Source organism: Chiloscyllium plagiosum, chromosome 24 (genome assembly GCF_004010195.1).
Source record: "Chiloscyllium plagiosum isolate BGI_BamShark_2017 chromosome 24, ASM401019v2, whole genome shotgun sequence".
Lineage (NCBI taxonomy): Eukaryota > Metazoa > Chordata > Chondrichthyes > Orectolobiformes > Hemiscylliidae > Chiloscyllium > Chiloscyllium plagiosum.
Window position 1 is genome coordinate 34,962,544 of NC_057733.1, and position 21,847 is coordinate 34,984,390.

Here is a 21,847-nt window from a genome sequence, read left to right on the forward strand (position 1 = left end):
AACATTCAACATCAATCTTTTCCATCCCATTTACTATCTTGTGTATTTCTGTAAGATCAGATTTCTATCCACTTCCTTTCTTCATTCCAACCCTTCCCAATGTTGGGATACAGTCGTAGAGTCATAAGTTCTGCAGCATGGGGCAGGGCCTTTGGCCCAAACTGGTCCATGCCGACCAAAATGTCCATCAAAGCTAGCGGCATTTCCCTGCACTTGGCCCAATTCCTTCTAAACCTTTCCTATCCATGTATTTGCCCAAATGTTTTTTAAATGTTGTTAATGTACCTGCCTCAACCACTTCTACTGGCAGCTCATTTCTTATGCATACCACCCTCTGTGTAAATGCATTGCCCCTCAGGTTCCTTTTTATTCTTTTCCCCCTAACCTAAATTGATACCCTCTAGTTCTCGATTCCCCAACCCTGGGAAAAAAAGACTGAGTGATTCATCCTATTCATGCCTCATGATCTTATACATGTCCATAAGATCCCCCCTCAGTCTCCTATGCTCTGAAGAAAAATGTCCTCGCTTGTCCAACCTCTCCCTATAACTCAGACCTTGTACATCCTTGTAAATTTCTTCTGCACACTTTCCAGTTTAATAACATCCTTCCTATAGCAAGGTGACCAAAACTGAACACAATACTCCAGGTATGGCCTCACCAACATCCTGTACAACTGCAAAATCACTTCCGAACTTCCATACTCAGTGCCCTGACTGATGATGGCCAGTGTGCTAAAAGCCTTCTTCACTGCCCTGTGTACCTATGACTCCATTTTCAGAGAACCATGCATCTGAACTCCAAGGTCCCTCTGTTCCATTACACTCCTTACGACCCTATCATGCACCATGAAACCCCTACCTTGATTTGTCTTTCCAAAAGGCAAGACCTCACATTTATCTATATTAAACTCCATTTGCCATTTCTCAGCCCACTTCCCCAGCTGATCAAGGTCCTGCTGCAATTTCTGATAACCTTCCTCACTGTCCATGATACCTCCTATTTTAGTATCATCTGCAAACTTACTAATCATGCCTTGTATATTCTCATACAAATCATTGATGTAGGTAACTAACAGCAATGGGCCCCGTACTGACCCCTGAAGGACTCCTCTAGTCACAGGCCTCCAGTTCGACAAACGTCCTTCCCACTATTACCCTCTGCGTCCTACCATCAAGCCAATTGTGTATCTAATTTGCCAGCTCCCTCTGGATTCCATGCAATCTAATCTTCCAGAGCAGCCTACTGTGTGGAACCTGTGTGGAATCAAAGGCCTTACTGAAATCCATATAAACTATGTCTATCACCCTGCTCTCGTCAAACTTCCTAGTCACTTCATCAAAGAAATCTAACTAATTTGTGAGGCATGATCTCCCATGCTCAAAGCTTTGCTGACTATTCCTAATCAAACCCTGTCTTTCCAAATGCATGTATGACTCATTTCTGAACAGCCTCCTGGACTTCATTGATTGTGTTCTGTGTCAGTCACCACTGTTGGCACATCACTTCAGGTGTGGTCTCATGAACATATCATTTAGTTTGAGAAGCCTCCATCTGCTTGCTATTTCCCTTTCTATGACTATCTAAATGGACAGAATTGGAGAGTTTACCACAATCTACTTCACAATTCCTGCTACTTCGAAAGGGTGTTGTGTCAATAGAATGTTCCCCTTCTCAATTTACGGTCGGAATTTTTCGAGGACATTGTTGGGCCCCACACAATACCTCCACAGCTGAAAATTCAGGAGCACGCACCTCTGCATAGGGCTGGGAAGCCCTGGCTTGACTTTACAACTGGTTGGCTGCCGCCCCATCCAGGAGGGTGTCATCCGGCCTCGGATCTCTCCAGTGCCAGTGGAATTCCTGGGAGTGGTGGCCATAACTGGGACAGCAGCCAGTCCACTTCAAAGATCCATCGCTGGAAGGTCAGATAAGCCATGCAAAGAGGACTGGTTGTACCAGGGCTAGTGAGAGAGGCTCCAGCAAGAAGAGTCAGGGAGGGGGACGAAGTACAGTTTAGAGTCCAGAATATGGTGGGGCCTTGGATCACCATTGGTGGTGCTCTCTGTTGGCTGTAGGGAGCCTAATTAGGACCCACTTGTTCTCTCCCTCCTCAAGACAGTGTTTACTTGGTAGTCTTGCTAAGTGGGATAGACAGCTTGTACCATTGATAAAATACTAGTGATGGCAGAAGGAGATAATTGACCATATCAGGATCTCAACTGCGCCAAGGGCAGGTGAGCCACCTGACATCTATCCTACCATAATATCATTCAAAATGACAAATATTACCAGAATAATTTCAGACGATGCTCCTGTTATGGGTTTAATTAATGTCAGAGATTGTACACAAATACCACAAAGAAGAATAAAATTTACTTTTGATCTATGCTGCCAGGAAACAGGCATGTCATTGCACTGATCTATCCAGCACAGCTACATGAACAAATTGTAGAAGGTCAGAGACCAATAGTTGGATAAATGCTGCAGACCTTGGTTCTTATCTCAGACACACGAAGGATGTGCTCTGGAGCTATTCCTTATACACTGCTATTAATGGCTGCTTAAATTGCAGGGTTTTTTTCTGAAGTTCTCAATGTTAGCTATCTAGGTTCTAAACTTTTGCATTCCCCCTCTCTCCCTCTTACAGACACTTCTTAAAAGTTATGTATTTGGCTGAAATAATCAGTCACTTGTGCTTATATCATGGTTTCAAATTCTGTTGGATAATACCTCCTATGAAATGCCACGGAATGCTTGAGAAGTCTATGGTGATACATAAGTGAAAATTGTTGTTGTCATGTTCAGTCTTACAGATTTCCAGCTCAGACCAAAAGCTGAAACTTCATTTATCTCATTCAGAGCAAGAATATCTGCTGAATTAAAAAATAATACTAATACAAATGCAAAATACTGTATTGTGAGAGCTGGACATCTGCAACAAAAGCAGAACATTTTGGAAAAATTCAGCACATCAGACAGCGTAGGAAACAGAGTCAATATTTCAAGTTGAGTGACATTTTATCAGAACATGTACAATCAGAAACAACTCCAATGTTGCTGCGCAGCATTCTAATAATTGTCCTGAGAGAGAACAGCAGAAAACTTAGCACACTGTAGACAAATGAATTTAAACTGTCTCTGGAGGCTGGTATTTGTACCCATAGTACTTGAAGCTGGAGGAGCATTGGCCATGTTATTCCCAAAATACATGATTATCATTCCATGCATTTGGAGAATTACTGATAAATGTATTGACAGTAACTTGGTCATTCACAGGAGAACATGACCATTGCTGAATCAAGAAACCTATTGCAGAAGCGTTTCACTTTGTCAGGTCAAAGGACCGAATTCGAAATATCAGCAAGCTAGTTTAACTAAATTGTTGTGACTATTTGAAATTTGGCATTCTTGCATTTGTCCTGATGAATGCAAGATGAGAAACTTTAACAACATGTAAGTCTTATAAGCAACATAAATATTTTTGTCACAATGCATTGCCATTAAAGAGATTGCAAAATTAGCATTATTTTTACACCTCATTATGGTAAAAGCTTTGAAGATGACAATGTCAATCTCAAAGATAATACTTTTTTGAAAACCAATGTTTCAAAGAGATGGAGCGAGAAACTTCAAGACATGTTCAGCGTGCTGTCAGTTCTCATCGCACTGCCTCATGCAACTTGGAAACAGTGACCAAATCTGGATGAAACCTTCAGCTCTGTGGAAACTGAAGTCATTGGTTATGCTGTGGTATCACAGAGCCTTATTATCATCCATTATCTGTGAAGGGATGGCATTCCCACACTGGCAAACTGTCTTCTGTTGAATCCTTTTCTCTCTCCTCGCCCCCACCAACCCCTTGCAGGGGTGCTTATCTACATAACTCCTTAAAGCTAGTCAGTAATGTGATTGGTGTATGCAATGTATCAAACTCACTAATTCACGGAAGGTAGTACAATTTGTACAAATGGCCAATCACATTAAAGCTGAACAAATGGTTTGGTTTCCCAGTAGGAGACTTTGTCAAAAGTAATAGTTTAGGGATAAAAACAATCCTCAGTAAGCATAAGAGCACAGAATTGAATGACTAATTACTTCTTTTATTGTCAATAAATGCAACCTTGCTTGAGATTCTGAAACAGCCTCCAACAACAAATGGTTTACAGTCCTTGAGATCATTTTGAAACTGTTTTGAATCATGAAATTCTGAAACATTTGCTTAACAACTACAAAGCTAATTGTCTCAATGTCTCATTGGCATTCATTTCACTTGGTCAGAGCCAATTTACTCAAGTCTTTTAAGACCAAAAGGTTGAGATTAGTTTGCAAATAATTTTAATATTATACTGCAGCCTAATTTCTCGGGCTCGGACCTTTCTCTTTTGTCAAAACTTGTTAAGATTGTGCATAGAAGCAGAGCTATACATTGTCATGTCTTAGATCCAACGTGTGATCACCACTGGTGAGGCTGCACTTCTGGACAAGTGCCCTCCTTACACGGTTTCAATTGGCTTCTGTTTTTACTTCGGATGCATCTTGCAACCTTTGTAAGAAAGGGATTGGGAGAAATCATTTTTGACGATGCACTTACCTACTTGCAATTCAAACAATGATTATCTGGGGAATATCTTGCTACTAAAATGTCTCAATCTGCTCGGAAACAGGGCATCTGATAACCTAGCTGAAATCAGGAGTAAATATGGCTGCAAAACATACCAAAAGAAAATAGATATTAGATTTATTTTAAGTGTGCATTTGAAAAAAATCACTATTAGTTACAGAAATTACAATTGAACTGTGAACTGATTCTTCTGCACTTTTGAAAAATCCATCAGAACGAATTAAAACTGTAAGTTTTATATAATGCAGAGCGTGATAAAATCTTTAAATAAAGTTGTAATTTATCCCCTTGCCTCCATTTAATCCAAAGTAAACGAGATACAATAAGCTGGACTGAGTAGCATAATAACCCCAAGACGTCAGGAATTGTTCTTCCACTTCTTATGTTTACATTTCAGTGCAGATCAGACTTGGAAGTTGAAAATTTTCTGCATCTCCAGTGGCTTCTAAAGATGGTAGTTGGATCTTCAGTCTACATGAGCTGAAAACCCACAAGCACATATGACTAAGAGTTAATTTCGTGTGAAATTATGACAATCGTGCAGCCTGGGCAAATGTTGTGAAGCGGGATCAAGTCATATTGGGCGTATACACCTTTTTTTCAGGGCATTTTTCCCCGTGGGCCAGATAGGTTGTGTGTCTGTCTGTTTCCATGTGGTTATCACAGGAAGGAGAGAGTGTAAGATGGCACATCCCATATGCACTGCTGTCATGTGCACTAAAATCTGATCCCATCAGACAGTGGGCACTTTGTACAATTTAATAGCTGGTTTTCCTACATCAGTGAGTTATAAAAACATGAATTAAATAGATCTTATGGCAAACAGAAATAGCCATTTGCATGCCATCCTGACCTGGAGCTATATCATCATTCCTTCATTGTGACTGGATTAAAATCCTGGAACTCCTTCCTAACAGTTCCATGGGTTCAAAAAGGCAACTCAACACATCTTCTCCAAAGCAATGGGGATGGGAATAACTGATGGTTTAGCCATATCCTATAGACAGACTGACCAACAGGTTCTGTTAAACCTCTTATGAAGTGCCATTATTCAGGCCTTTCCTCTGAAATGTAGGATGTACAAACTCAGCTTTTGGACATCAGATAAACTTGCAGCACTGATCTTTTCTGGTACCTGCTCATAACCATTGGAACCTGCTTGTGTGGCCTGCAATTTGAATTATGAAGCCATACACAAAAGGGAATGCCTGTGAACTTTTATCAGCCCTGTTACCTGAAGTGAGTTCTGGTGTAGTCATGCTGGGTTTGAATGTAGAAGTGCTTCATATGACTAATTGAAAGTCTCATCCGAATGGCATAGCCATCCTTAACCATCTGTGTGAGTAGCATGCTTCTTGTATAGCACTTTACTGTCTTCCCAAAGGAAAGCCTGTCAGGATGAGCAAGTAGCAAGCTACAACAGTTTCTTTTTTGTTATATTTCAGTCGTAATTTGTGTCAGAGACACAAAGAAGCCTGACCTGGAATATTCTCCTCAAACTGCTAATGGAGTGAACTCCTCAGAGACTTGCTCCAGAAAGTTGTATGATAGAGTAGCCTCCGAACTTTGGCCCCGACTAGGAGAGATAAGAATGGGAAGTCTGCCTTTGTGAATTCTAGTGGAATAGACTTGGTGAAAACCTAATAATTAAAATTTAATTGATTGCATTCAGTCTGATGTTTCTGAGCCCTAGATTATGTGGGGAGTTTGAACCCTTTTGCCCTCAGCAGAAATAAAACTTCCTTCAAAGCAAAATGCTTTCTTTCAACAACAAAAATCTCCTAGCGAGGACAAAGAGTTCACTCTCACCATATCTGAATTAGAGCAGACTAGATATTATTTTCAGGTCAGTTTTCAAATGAACATAACCAGTGATATATAACCAGTGATATAATTTACCACCCACTGAAAGGTTAATAGCGTTTAATTCCCTGTTTTTACCCTCTTTCCAAGTAAATGCTTTAAGACCTGATCATTATATTATCTATCAGTCTTTAACTTAAATTGAACTGGCCAGATTTTGAACCATGTGTTCCTATTCTGCAAAAAGGCTAAATAATTTGATGAATGTTAGTCATGGCACATAGTACTTTTATTTTTGTGTTGATACCACCAACACCTACAACACTTTTCCGATGCGTTCGCTACCACAGTGAAGATCTGTTTACTGTATTTATTTAGATCAGCGGCACGCTTGTCACTGGCTGTCATCAGTCTGTTATGGTGACAGAGATGTGTTTGAGTTCAACATGCACACAGGCGTGTGTGTCTATTATCTTCATGTTGACACAATAACAAAAGACATTACTCTCAAAATGTCTTCCTCACACAGAAAATGGCCACCAAGAGTTCAACGATGGTATACAATGTGAACCCATTCTGTAACACTTTGAAACATCCATTATGCCTAGTGACTATGCAAACTGAGGTTTTATTAATTATTGGAGGCTTATTTCCAGTATTGCAGTTGAACACAGCAAACGCCCAGTTCCCCATTGTAACCACTCGATGCCATCTGCCCACCACAGAGTGAATATGTTATTCACAGATCCATGATAGCTACCAAATATTGCATTGAAATGATTCAAGTCCATTTTACTTGCCAACATTTCATAACTAGAACACACCCAAGGATGCAATTTCTTTGATTAGGATATTATGTATTATTAAATTCTTTTTTGAGATATAAAGCCTGTCACAAGGTATTTTGCAAATTATCCAGAAAGGTGGGAAGAGAATTGATTTCATTGAACAATTTATTAAGGCCTGGAATGCGGAACCTGATGTTGTTTTAAATAATGGCTTTCCAAATAAATTGGATAAATACTTCAAGGTTAAAACTTTTAGGGCAATTTGGAAACAGCTATTGAGAGTGTCTGGTAAGACGGTTGTTACAAAGCCTAGACAGAAGTCCATTGGGTAGAATAACCTCCTTCTGTACTATCTCACCCTAAGAAATCCTCTACTATTATTCATAATACCTTCAGTATTATGGTAGTGTAAAAATAGAAAGCAGAATAGGGAAGAGCAACAGAAATAAAATTACCAGATAACACTATATCAGTGAACCAAATAAAGTTGTCAAATATTTAGTCAACACCAGAATTGAAGATAATAGTCTGAGCCAAAGACTAAAATGATGAAAAGATTTATATGCATGGTTCCTACTATGGGGCTGGTTTGTAGATCACGGTTGAACATTGCAGCTAAGGAGATGGATCATTATTCTGGAGTTCTGCTTGATTACATTTGGGGATCTGGGAGCAGTTTTCTTATGGAAATTAAATTGTTGGGGTGGAGTCACATATACATGTGGTTATGTGAGAGGAAAAAGTTGATAAGCCACAGGACGTTTTTTATTCTGTGCTCTTTTTTCCTTATTGTAAGTTTAATTTATGTACAAGCACAATATCAAGAAATTCCAAAGATTGTTCAATGTATTTGAGACTTCCTTACAGCCCATAACAGCAGTGATGAGGCACAGGGCTCATGAACAGAGGGTCAAAAGTTTAAATTCCAGGCTTGACTGACGTTCTGACCAGTTGTCCTCCATTACTGTTCTTTTTGTTAATTATTAGCCGGATTACTAACTTGAATGAAGTGTAATAGTAAAGTGCTGCATTTCAGCTAACCACTGCTGCCCTATAAAAGGGTATCTCCTGCAAAATAATCATATGTGTAGTAATACAGGCTAGAAGATGTTTGTAGAGCTGAAAGACTTCAAATAGACCAAAGGCAGATTGGAGACCACAAACAGGACAGATGGGAGTGGAACAAGTGTTGATACTGGGAAAAGGAAGGGAAATGAGGCAATTTTCAGATCAAGCTGATTTCAATTTGCTTAATTTACTCCTTGTCATCAGCACTTCAATTTAGATCAGCGTTCCTGTATCAGGGAAGCAGCAGGGTTTGCAGTTGTAGGTAGGAGCGATGGGAGGTGTTATCTGAAAGATAATTACTCTGCTGGGATAGATGAAGTCAACATTTCCCTGATTTCTCACATCTGCTGGCATCAAAGTAATTGGAAAGCAAAGTGACAAACCCGTAGAGGGTAGGAAAAGGAGGTTTTACACAGCTCATTTAGGACTGAGTGGGGTAAGGGTGATATATGTGTTACAACATACTCCCTTCGCTGAACATAGTTGCTGCTGAACACGTATAAAACCCCTCAGGTCATAAGGAATATCATGTCTCCCCTTGGAACTGTATTTTATAATTGAAGAGACAGGACAGTCAAATCCTATTTGACGAATTTTCTGTTTGACACCAAATATGTGTTCAGTTACCATGACCTAACCCTTCCACTGGTACTACAGGAGTCAGAGAGTAGTTGCTTGTTTGGATGTGAATTGACCCTTTTCTGAGTAAGTGTTTTAATGTACCAGCATGTACTTCATGATCTGTTCATGCAGGGCTTTTCAACATCAAGCACTGCTGTTCCTTTGCAAATAGAGCTCATAGTATTGTAATGTCCTTAGACTGTACCTTTTGAGAAATTGAAAAACTTTTTACGGAGATAGCATTTGTATCAGTGCTTACGGGGACTAATATACAGTGGTAAAGAGCTATAGCTTAACCCTGCCCCTATTTTGTGCAATCAATCCTTTTGTCTTTGTGTGTTTTCTAAACAATATACATAAGTCAAGGGCCCTTGAGAGGAGACTTCAGTGAGCAAAATATGATTACTCACATACTCAAAATAAATAGACAAGAATCCTTAAAGTTAACTTCAACATATCTGAAAAGTATTGGAAGTTAATAGTTATGAAGCTACACACTGATGTTCAGTTCTTCTTCTTTGTTCTGTTGTATGTGGTTCCCCATAATTTTGAATCTTCCTGTTAACTCTCACCTTTCCTTCTCGGAAGAAATGTACCAGATTTTTATGACTGGCATCCCTTGCTAACTTGAATATTTAGCTGGTGATAAGTGTAGGTGTCAGAATTACTTTTATTCGATCAACTTCAGATGTCAGGTAAAATGGTTCATTCTATGTCAACATTGAAATACTGCTGCAGGTGGAATTCTATGTTGTCCCTTAAACAGACCACTGTTAATTTCAGGTCACCAGTTTTTTTTTAATTTAAAAGATCTGTAATACCTTTTGACCATGCTGCATCAGATACTGAATACATAAGCCAGTAAGAAATAAAATGACATGCGAGTTACTAGGAGTGTGTTTTTCTTGATACCTATAAGCAATTGCGATGATTTGACTAATTGTTGGGTACCTTAACAATAGTTTCCAGTAGGATAAAGGTTAGGAATTATACTTGCTAATTCTGATCCAGGTTATACACTGAAAAGAAAAAATTATATGAATATTTCTGTGTTCTAAAGTATGTTTAGATTGAATTTCTGCTCTGAAAGTATGCAGAATTCCATGTAGTTTTCTGAAACTTTTGAAGGTTCATTGCAAGAGTATATAATGAATTTGGTGGCATTCATTTTATCATTCAAAATATTTCTAGCTCATTATCTTGCTAAGTGAACTTAAAAATTGCATAATGATGAGTAAGAAGTCAACTAACAATGATGGGAAACTTCAGGAAGTAATTAGTTAAATTGCGAAATTATGAATATCTTGATTTTCTGTTGCAGAAATTGAATTTATCAATGCCTGTCCTATATCAATGAAATTGGCATGATGTTAGTTTATTATAAAAATTAATATGGGGTTACAATGAATTAATAAGGCAAATTAATGTAAAAGCACCAAAAGCATTGGAAGTTAGCCAGCATATACCCATCAATGATGTTTCTTTTTGTTGTCAAATTAGTTTTTTCCCCGAAATCAGTTTGTTGACATTTTAAATTTTGCCCTCAAGAGGTGAATGTGAATAAATGACTGAGAACCAGTTAAAAGAAGTAACCAAGTTATAAGTTATATAAAAAGGTGTAAGTCATAGAAGTAAGGAATTGGTTAGTTGACAGTGCCTTAGTTATCCCAGATTTCCTTTTGTGTATTAATTCAGCCTAATATCTCAGGTAGTAACATCCCATCTATGGGTCAGACGATGGATTCAGTAGACAGGTTTGAACACGTAACCTAGGGTGGCACTCCAGTGTAATGTTGAAGAACTGTTGAAGGTGATTTTATTTGGATTAAACGTGAACCCAAGGCCCTGCCGACTTGCTTGAGTATACTTAAAGATGCAGACACAATTTGATGAAGGAAGAGGGATTTCTGTTGGTGCTTTGTCCATTTATTTGGTCATTCAGTTCAATGCCTTTTATGGCTTTACTGCAAAATACAAATTGGCTGAGATGTTTGCCAACTTCATAAGAGGTGCGAAACTCCAAAGTGATTGATCAGTTTTAGGGCTTTTTAATAACCATCTTAAAGATGTGACAAGGCACAAACAAATGAATATTTTCTTCAAGTTAATTTACCAAATAGCATTAATTCAGCCCATATTGAGGGTATTTCTCAACTTGACTGTGAGGCAGCCATGTGGTAGGGCAGATTATTCCATTATTATATACCTCGGCTGATAATTTCCCTATTGCCATCAGGGGACGGAGTTGTTCAAGGACTACGTGATCCATTTTGTGAGGTTACCAGTCAGGCAGCCAGATTGAAAATAAATGCTTTGTTTAGATAGTATAATTTAAATAAGCCAATCAGCAGGAAAAGTTATGTGCTGCCAATCAAGCAGGCTGCTTCATCCTGATAGTGTCAAGCTTCTTGAGTGTTGTTGGATTTGCACCCATCCAGGCAAGTGGGGAGTATTCCTTCACTCTCCTGACTTGTGGCTTGTAGATGGTGGAGAAGCTCTGTGGAGTCTGGAGGTGAGTTACTCACTGCAGCATTTCTAGCCTCTGACCTACTATTGTAGCCACTGTGTTGATGCGGTGAGACCAGTTGAGTTTCTAATCAATGGTAACCCTAAGGATGTTAATAGTGAGGGATTCAGTGATGGTACCGCTGTCAAGGGGGCAGTGGTTAGACTATATCTTGTTGGAGATGGTCTTTGCCTGTTATTTGTATGGCAGTAATGTTACTGGCCACTTCTTTAGATCTTGTTTCATTTGAACATGCAGTGCTTCAGTATCTGAGGATGCATAAATGGTGCTGAACATTGTGTGTTAATTGGCAAATATCTCTGTTTCTGACCTTATTCTGGAGAGAAGGTCATTGATGAAGCAGCTGAAGGTGGTTGGGCCTAGGACTCCACCCTGAGGAACTTTTCCAGAGATGTCCTGGAGCTGAGATGACAAACCTCCACAACCTCATTTTGTCATTTATATAAAGGATTTGGATGTGAACATAGGAGGTATGGTTAGTAAGTTTGCAGATAACACCAAAATTGGTAGTGTAGCGGACAGCAAAGAAGGTTACCTCAGAATACAATGGGATCTTTATCAGATGGGCCAGTGGGCTGAGAGGTGGCAGCTGGAGTTTAATTTAGATAAATATAAGTGCTGCGTTTTGGAAAAGCACATTAAGGCAGAAGTTATACACTTAACGGTAAGTCCTGAGGAGTGTTGCTGATCAGGGAGACCTTGGAGTGCAGATTTATAGTTCCTTGAAAGTGGAGTCACAGGTAGACAGGATAGTGAAGAAGGTGTTTGGTTTGCTTACTTTTATTAGTCAGGACATTGAGTATAGGAGTTGGGAGCTGAAAATGTGTTGCTGGAAAAGCACAGCAGGTCAGGCAGCATCCAAGGAACAGGAGAATCGACGTTTCGGGCATGAGCCCTTCTTATAGGAGTTGAGAGGTCAAGTTGTGGCTGTACAGGATATTAGTTACGCCACTATTGGAATACTGCATTCAATTCTGCTCTCTCTGCTACAGGAAGGATATTGTGAAACATGAAAACATTCAGAAAAGATTTACAAGGATGTTCCCAGAGTCGGAGGGTTTGATCTATAGGGAGAGGCTGAATAGGCTAGGGCTGTTTTCCCTGAAATGTCAGAGGCTGAAGGGTGACCTTTTAGGAATTAATATAATCATGAGGGGCAAAGACAAGGTGGATAGCCAAGATCTTTTCCCCAGGGTAGCAGAGTTCAAAATTAAAGGGCATAGGTTTAAGGTGTGAGGGGAAGGGACCTAAGGGTCAACTTTTTTACACAGAGAGTGGTATGTGTATGGAATGAGTTGCCAGAGGAAGTGGTGGAAGCTGGCACAATTACATTTAAAAGGCATCTGGATGGGTATATGAATAGGAAGGGTTTAGAGGACAAATTCTAGCAAATGGGACTAGATTAATTGAGGATATCTGGTCAGTCTGAATGGAACTGGGACTGAAGGGTCTGTTTCTGTAATGTACAGCTCAATGGCTGTATGACTCCGTAACTGCAATCATTTTGCTGTGTGCCAGATATGACTACTAAAAGTGGAGAGTTTGTTCCTGATACCCATTGATTCCAGTTTTGATAGGGAGACTTGATATAACATTCAGTCGAATGCGACCTTGATATCAAGGGCTGTCACTCTCACCTCACTTCTGAAATTCAGCTCTTCAGTCCATGTTTGAACAAAGGCTGCAATGAGGTCAGGAGCGGAGTGGCCCTGGCAGAACCCAAACTGGGCATCACTGAGTGGGTTATTGCTGAGCAGGTGCTGCTTGGTAGCACTGTTGATGACACTTTTCATCACTTTTCTGATAATTAAGAGTAGACTGACAGGGCAGTAATTGGCCAGGTTGGATTTGTCCTGCTTTTTGTGTACAGGACTTATCTGGGCAATTTTCCACACTGTTGGGTAGAAGCCAGAATTGTATCTGTACTAGAAAATCTTGGCATGGGGTGTGGCATGTTCAGGAACACAAATCTTCAGGATTATTGCTAGAATTTAGAAAGGGACCATAGCCTTTGCAGTATCCAGTGCCTCTAACCACTTCTTGATATCATGTGGAGTGAATCAAATTAGCTGAAGATTGGTATCTGTGATGATGGGGGCTACCAGAGGAGGCCAAAATGGATTATCCACTTGTCACTTCTGGCTAAAGATTGCTGTGCATGCTTCAACTTTGTTTTGCACCGATGTGCTGGGCTCTTCTTTCACTGAGGATGGGATATTGTGGAGCCTCCTCCTCCAGTGAGTTGTTTAATTGTCCACCACCATTCATGATTGGATGTGGCAGGTCTACAAAGCTTAGATCTGATCTGGTTGTGAGTTTGCTTTGCTCTGTCTATCACTTGCTGCTTATGCTGCTTGGCATACAAGGTGTCCTGTTTGGTAGCTTCAATAGGTTGACATCCTGGTGCCTTCCTGTACTCTCCATTGACCCAGGGTTGACCCCTTGGATTGATAGTAATGGTTGAGTTGGGGAATATGTCATGCCATGTGGTGTTAAATTGTTGGAGTATAACTTTCTTCCACACTGAAGTTGTGGGCACTGTGAAGACCAAATAACCTAATGCTGGATCCACACATCCTGCCAGAGGTGGGGGAGGTGGTGTTTGAAGATCTGGATGGGTGGATGCTCGGATTTTCACTCAGATTTTCTGCTGTTTCCAGCTGTTGGAGACACCAAAAATGGTTGGCAACTTCACAGATGCTTCTTCTCCAGTCTTGGGCACAATATTTTCACAAGTTGGTAGGGAAGTTGCATTTTTTCATGGAATCATTGAGGACAACTTTGAAGACCCTCCTAATAATCATTTGCTGTGACAAAGCATGGTCTGGAAGTCTTGTGGCAGGCATATGGCCTGCCCAGCACAAGTGCTGGACTGTAACCAGTGTCTCATTGCTGGGGATGTTGGCCTCAGAGAGGACAATGATATTGGAGTGCCATTGGATTTGCAGGAGACTGGCATGAACAAACATGGACCTGCAAAAGATAGTAAATTACAAAGTTTACAGTGAACACTTGGAGGAACACAATTTGGAACAAAAGCAGTGGGATATCTAGCGGTTGAGGTAGATTTCACAACCCAGTTGAGTTTACTTGTCAATCTGTGTGGCATCCTTTCCACCCCTTGTGGCTGCCTGATAATCCTCACCATCCTGTTATCCTTCAAGCATTGCTTTTGTTTTGCCTATTGGCAACTTTTGAAGAGCAGCAGGAATGGGTTTTGACAACAGAACTGGGCAGAGTTCAGCTAATAGGAACTCATTTTTATTTGACTATTCTTTTTAAAAATATTTCAAGCACACACACACACACACATTATATATGAACCTGTCGACAGGAATGCCAAAGAATATTTTACACGTGATCTGCCACATTAAAGTCAACATCTGTCAATGATATCTGCGCAACTTCTTTGCATAAAATGATTAAGAGTTCCCAGTGTGTATTTGAATATCAGATTCAATTCATTCAGAGCCGTTGGGGAATCACATGAATCAACTCCTTGGTTACAGCACACATACTGTTCTCTTTAAAAATCCCCCCTCACTGTTTCCCATTGTTTTATGAGCTTGCCTCCAGGTAGGATCTGGGCTCAAAATGGAACATGACACATGGCTAGTGCAGAAAATTGGTCAAAACATTTCTCATTGTGCTCTACATTGGTGTCTGAAGTTTTAGAATTGCTCAAATCTTTAACTAGTGTTTCTACCTATCCATTGTTTACATGTTAAATGCAATCATTACGTGGCCTTATTTGCCTGATAATAATCTGGCTTCTGTTCAACAGGTAGCAGACATCTACATGCAAACCATTTACAGAAACTTTCAACCTCACATCAGTCCTAAATCGCTCATTAAAGCAGAGATTTTTATCAGGGAGGTCATAGGCTGAGTGCATTAAAATGTTGGGCACGTGATTTAATTGTTTTCAACAAAGTAATAATGTATCTTCAGTGATTTCTAGTCCAGCTGCCACTGTACCCTTTCGTTGTGTAAAAATATTAGGTACATTTTTCTTACTGATGAGATATTTTACTGGCCAGGTTGACATGGAGAGTAAAATCTGTGCATATCTACAGCAGATGAAAATAGGTTGAACTACTCCTGGTGGAGTATTGAGAACCCACTCATCTCTATGTAGACAAGTTTTAAAAACCATTTTGAATAAGCAAGTAATTCCTACCAGCAGTAACTACAGAAACATTGGGCTGAATTTAATGCCTCTGCCTTGGAAAATTTGGTGGTAGGATCGATGAATCTAGTGGAAGTGCAGCACCTTCTCACTTCTGCCCTGAGTAAGTCAGTGTAGGGAGACTGGAGACATCCTTCTTGCCCCCACCATCCATTAAGGCCTAGAAGCGGGCAATTAATGAAGATGATCACTAGCCTACTGTTGGTAAGAAACCGGGTGGGTGGCAGCATGTCAGGATTGCTTGCCTGCAGTATCTTTCTTCAAAAATATTCAGTACCTGATGTAAGGACCAGATTGATTAAGGCCCCTGATGTAAGGACCAGATTGATTAAGGTGCAGGGCACCGGGCCTTTCAATAAGCCTGGGCTTTGGGTGGCTGCACTACCAGTGGCAATTGCCACCTTCCTGGTGCTGCTGAGGATTGCTGACCAGTTAAGTGCCTCTTTGACACTTGATGTGCTGAGCTTTCACAAGGAGAGGCAACACAAAGTTCTTACTGATTGCCTGACAATTTCCCCATTGTCTATACTAAATAATAACCATACAATTACAATTATTACAGTAAAATATACAGTCGGTTCTGCTATAACGCGGTAGTTCATTCTCGTGCAACCCCATGTAATAACAAAATCGCATAATAGCAGCACCATTCAAACTAATGGGGCTGGAATCACGTTATAACCAATACACGCTTTAAAAGTTCGTCCTTTAGAAACAGTGTCCCCAGTTTGTCAATTGCGTTATAGCGAATTCACATTAATAAAACACACATTATAGCAGAATGATATGCTTTTATGGGATATAGTATACATTTATATATTAGAGGTGAGTTGAGGGTAAATGTAAAACACTAATCCACCCATTGGCAGGACAAGGAAGTTATGTTATTATCTCCCATTTTATATTCTATAATGGCTCTCCTTTACTTCCTGGGAAGGTGTGCCTGGTCTCCACTTAGCTCTTAAAGTGGTGGCACTGAGGTTAAAAATTCATTGTGTGGGGATGCTAGACAGGAACCAACATATGAGTCAGTGTCACGGGTCCCAGTACTCCTCTTTTTTTCATAGCCAGACCCTCAGGATTAAGGATGACTTGCTTTCACTCTGATTCAGTGGATTTTGAATTGGCTGATTAGTAAAATGCACAGTCTGCAAAAGTGATCACATTTTGCTCAAAGGGTTGGGTGCATGGGCTGTTTGGAGGCTTGTGCACTCCCTCCAGCACCTTGGCTTCACCTCTCCACAATTCCTGATGGAGTCTGTCAATGTGTATAGGACGTCCATCTCCATTTTGGTCAATCACAAGTCCACATTTCCCATGGGTTGGTAGGGAAGTCTGATTCCTTCATTGCTGATTTGAGGATATCTGTAAAGCATTTCCAGTGTCCTTCTGAGAGCCTCCTGCCGTAACTGAGTTCAAAGTAGAACAGTTGCTTCAGGAGTCTGAATCAGGCTTTACAAATGACATGCTTACCCTGTATAGCTGGCTGTGATTGATTAGTGCCTTAATGCAAGGCATGTTGGCTTGGGAGCTGTCACTGATTATGGACTACCTTGCTTGTTACTGAATTTGGGTCCCAGTGCACAGCATATCGTTTAAAGTAGCCACATTCCAACAGGTGACCTTTCATAATAGGCACGTAAGCTGGGAACTATTGTAATGAAAAGGAAGGAATTTCAGTGTGCATATGTCCTGCAAGATTACACTAAGAAGTGACAAAAACAGAAGTTGCTGGAAGATCTCATCAGGTCTGGCAGCATCTGTGAGGAGAAATCAAAGTTAATGTTTCGGATCCAGTGACACTTCTTCAGAACTGAGAAGTTGATTGAGCCTGTCTTGCCTTCCATTCTTATGAATATATTTACTTCACTTCTCTCTTCTTGATCCAATTATAATCTCTAAACATTTGTTTTAATATTCTGCACATTAATTATGATCAGCTGTTGCCTGATACTGGCATCAGCTGATATGAAGCTAGGGCCCAAAATCTTAAGCATTTAACTATCTGATTTCAGTTGGTAGTGACACAGTGATAACATCTCTATTCAACTGTTGGCACAGCTTTGCATTATGTAATCCAAAGTATGAAGTGCAATGCCAAATGCTGAAAGTTAAGCTCATTTGGAGTACACACTGCAGAAGTCAAAGGCAATGTGAATGGTTGAACTGTATCACACTGTAGTTGTACAGTAAATTGAACACATGTTATTGACATGTCAGTTATCTGAAAGGAGCATTCTTATTCTTGGCTGAGTTGTCATTTCTTCAAATTTTCAAACAAGGTTCAAAAAGGCAGAATTAGTAAAATAATTATGCCATTTTAATTTCTGGAATGCAGAAAATTGAAATTTCTAAAATACCAATTCCACAAATAGTCCAATGTAGCAAGAACTTTACATTCAGTTAACAATGGCAGATCAGGAAGTTGAGCTGTTGGAACAGTGTCTGCTTGTCCCAGAATTAAGCATCTTCAAAAGAGTGATGTTATCAACTGTATATAAACAAATCTCAGGGTAGTTTTGCCAGATTTACGCCAGTACGTTAAGTGTACAATGCAATTTGATGGAAACTGTCAGAAAAGCTGAATCGCATTCACTGTAATCTATGCATGAGTTGTATATTTGGCTAGATAAATCCACATTCAAGTCCACTAGGATTTTTATTCAAACCATTTCTGGGAGACCTGCTCCAGTTAAGCATAGAATGCAGCTTTTCATTTATGAGTAATATTTTCTTAAGTCCATAAAATGCTTAATCAACTGATAAGTGGTCCCCCTTCTCACTACTGCATGCCTCACTTAACTATCCATCTAATTAGGTCAACTCAACATCTCATTACTCACGGTGCAGACCAAACATTCAATATAATGATGTTCATCATAGATTTCTCATCGCATTTGCAAATACACACACATATTGGAAATAAATTAGGTTTTATTCTCCAGCATAACTTATTGTCTTTTTGAGAAGAGTCAAATTTATACACTTAGCAATGCCCCAATTTAGACATATTTATTTTCAGCAAGTGAGACTTTTAGAGAGACTGTTCTTAAGCTAAAAGCTTGATTCTGATTAAATAGAACTTGACAAGATACAAAGGTTGCACTGCAGTTTCTAGGCCTTCAACTTTCTGTTTTTGTTATACAAACCACATAAAGTTTATTCTGCTAAATTCTATTAGTGCTCCTGTCATTGAACAGTGTTCTCATTCCCTCTCATGCATGAACAATTGAGGACATTGCTGCCACTTGGCTATAAGGTCAGGAAAGGGCAACAGGCCTTAAGGTCAGTGTAAGAGCAGTCATGTGAGATTTGCTAAGAGAACCAATGCTGACTGTGCAATTTGAACCCAGGATCATGACCCATTTCATTCAGAATCCGATTACAAGCTGCTCATGCACTAAATTAAATAAATAAAAGTTGAAATTATGGACACAGTTTCTCTTTTGTTGGTCCAATTGGGATTCAATTAAGCAATAATTTGCCCTAAAGAGTTGTAGGTGATGTTGATTGAAAGAAGGGCTCAGAAAATTGAACCTACAATCAAGGAGTTTGCCAGTTTCTTTGGCAACACAATGGAGAGTCTAAAATAATGAACCGTACTGTTTTCTAACTGTTCTGTGTAATATAATCAATCCGTCCACGTCATATCATAATGAACACCAAAGCTCTTTGCTTCGAAAATCTGCCACTTAGAAGACGGCTTCACTTGACTGAAGGGGTGAGCTGATTCTGATTTGCCCGTTACATATTTGGTCGATATCTCAAATGTCGGTACAGAATTATTCCCACAAATATGTCACTGTGGTGGTTCCAATTTGTGGGATTGGCAACCCAAGTTATGCTGACAGCTCTAAACTGTCATTCGTTATTGAAAACGAAGTGCATAGTTCCATTATCCAACATCAAAGAAACTAATTAAACTTTGTTTCTAAACAGCAGCAAATTAAATTGTTGTTTCTTGGCAATGGAAATATTAAGTTTACAAAAAAAAATTTCAAAGTTCAGTTGGCACCTGAAATTTTACGACTACATGCTTAGAGTGATCTGATTCAGTCAGCCTAACTTTGATTTGAATTGTACTGCAAACACTGTTGAAGTCTAGCTGGGGATCTCAGAGCACAAAGACTACAATCACCACAGAATAAGAAGGCCATGCATGAGGATTTCATTCTAGAGGGGTGGAATTGAAAAGAAATTCTGTTTTGATAAACCTTTATGGAACCTTGACTAGACCACTCTGCAGTTGTAGTTGCTGTATTTTACAAAGAAACAAAAGGATAAGATGGATAGAAGATTTGCAAAGATAATACAGGTACACAGTCTTTTATCCAACATCCTTGGGACCAGTTGTTTCTGGGATTTCAGAATAAATGACATTTTCACAGTGAAATAAAAAAATCTTGCTAAATGGCAGACACACGTGTGACTAAATACGAGCACTGAGACACAATTGACACCCGTCAGTGCTGGGCCATGCCGCCACATCACATCTGAGTGATGTGGGTCGAGTGGGTGTGGGGTTGGGTCACCTGTTGGTGTTCCACACAGCCTTGTTATACAGAAAAAAACTTTACAATAAAAGCTTCGGATTTTGGAGCATTTCCGATTTCGGAATTTCCGATAAAAGATTGTGTAGCTGTACCAGAAAGGCATGTGGGTATATGTATTGGAAAGAATAAGGGGGCTGTGTCTCTTATTTCAAAACAAAAAGCAAACAAGTGAACTTGTAGGTTCATCAAAGTTATGGAACATTTTCCAAATGTGGAAATAGTTAGAATGTTTACATTCATGGGGCCAGACAGAACTAGATACCATCACATTAGATGTCAACCAAGAAAACCAATTCAGAAGAAATGCTTTTACCTGAAGAGTGGTGAGAATGTTGAACTTGTTACTACAGGGAGGGACTGAAGCAAATGTTTTAGAAGCAATTAAGAGTAATAAGTATATCGGGGAGTGGGAAATATCATAATGATGTTAGATTCAGATGAAACAAGTTAGGAGGAGAAGCCCTGAAGAAGGGCTTATGCCCGAAACGTCGATTTTCCTGCTCCTTTGATGCTGCCTGACCTGCTGCGCTTTTCCAGCAACACATTTTTAAGCTCTGATCTCCAGCATCTGCAGTCCTCACTTTCTCCCAAGTTAGGAGGATGTCTGAATAGAGCATAAACTCTAACGTGAACTGGCTAGGCTGAATGGCCTGTTTCCGTGTCTCATATCCTAAACACATGCACCATTAGAAAATTAACACAGCTATGTAACAGCACAAAATGCGTGTAATAAGAGTTCTGATAAATGATGATTTGGTTATTTGAACCTGCTACTGAAAACATTAAGTTACGTATTTTGAAAAGAGGAGCTACTTCTATACACAGTCACCTAAATAGGAGCTCCTCGTGCTGCCACTATTAGCTGAATTAGACTGCTGTATGATTCACTTTGAATTAAGCCATTTCATGTACATTTATGGAGTCTAAGAGGATGGTTCTATTTCTTCAGGCGCTAGGTAGAACAAGAGCCTAGATAGGAGATTTAATACATCAGTGTGCTCTAGGCTTTAGCGCACGATATTCACTGCTTAGCTAGTTTTACTCTCAGCAGTAGTATCCGGGTGTTGTGGACCTAGGGGCAATGCCCACAGACCAAAGAACCAGCAGAAAAGCCTCTCCCTCTCCAATACCCAATGATTAAGGTTTGCTTTACTGTTTTCCTACTCCTGTGCGATCACTGACATTTCCAATCTGTGTATTAACCTTGCTATGAAAGCGCTCAAAAGGCAGATGCGATCGAACAGGAGTTTTAACAAAATTATGAGCCAAATAGCAAACAGATGGAAAGTTGAAACGGAACATCAAAATAACAAGAGGTCACGTTTCAATTCCATGACCTTACCTACCCAAATCTTGAAAAAAAAGTGAATTTTTTTTGTGTGTTGGCTGCTATCCTATATGAGATTGTTCTGATCGAATCCAGATGAGATCATGCAGCTATGGTTTCACTGCAAAGCAGCACATCTCAGATTCCACCAGCAACGCTGAGGATCCTTCACAGGCTGTCAATATGAGGAAACCGTTACAGAGGATGAATAAACAGGTCAGCTTTGACTTTCCTGACTGCACCACATCCGAATGTCAGATTAAAATCATTTATTCTCTGAAACTACAACGTAGAAGGATTTTACAGTAAAAAAATGTTAGTGTAAGTCACCCTAGTTATTTCCCCTG

The 21,847-nt window shown here is 39.8% G+C and overlaps 1 protein-coding gene across 6 annotated transcripts in view; it reads left to right on the top strand.

Moving 5' to 3' along the window:
- The window catches only part of bahcc1b (BAH domain and coiled-coil containing 1b), a 248,555-nt gene that overhangs the window by 150,696 nt on the left and 76,012 nt on the right, over positions 1–21,847 (top strand). The window lies entirely within an intron of this gene.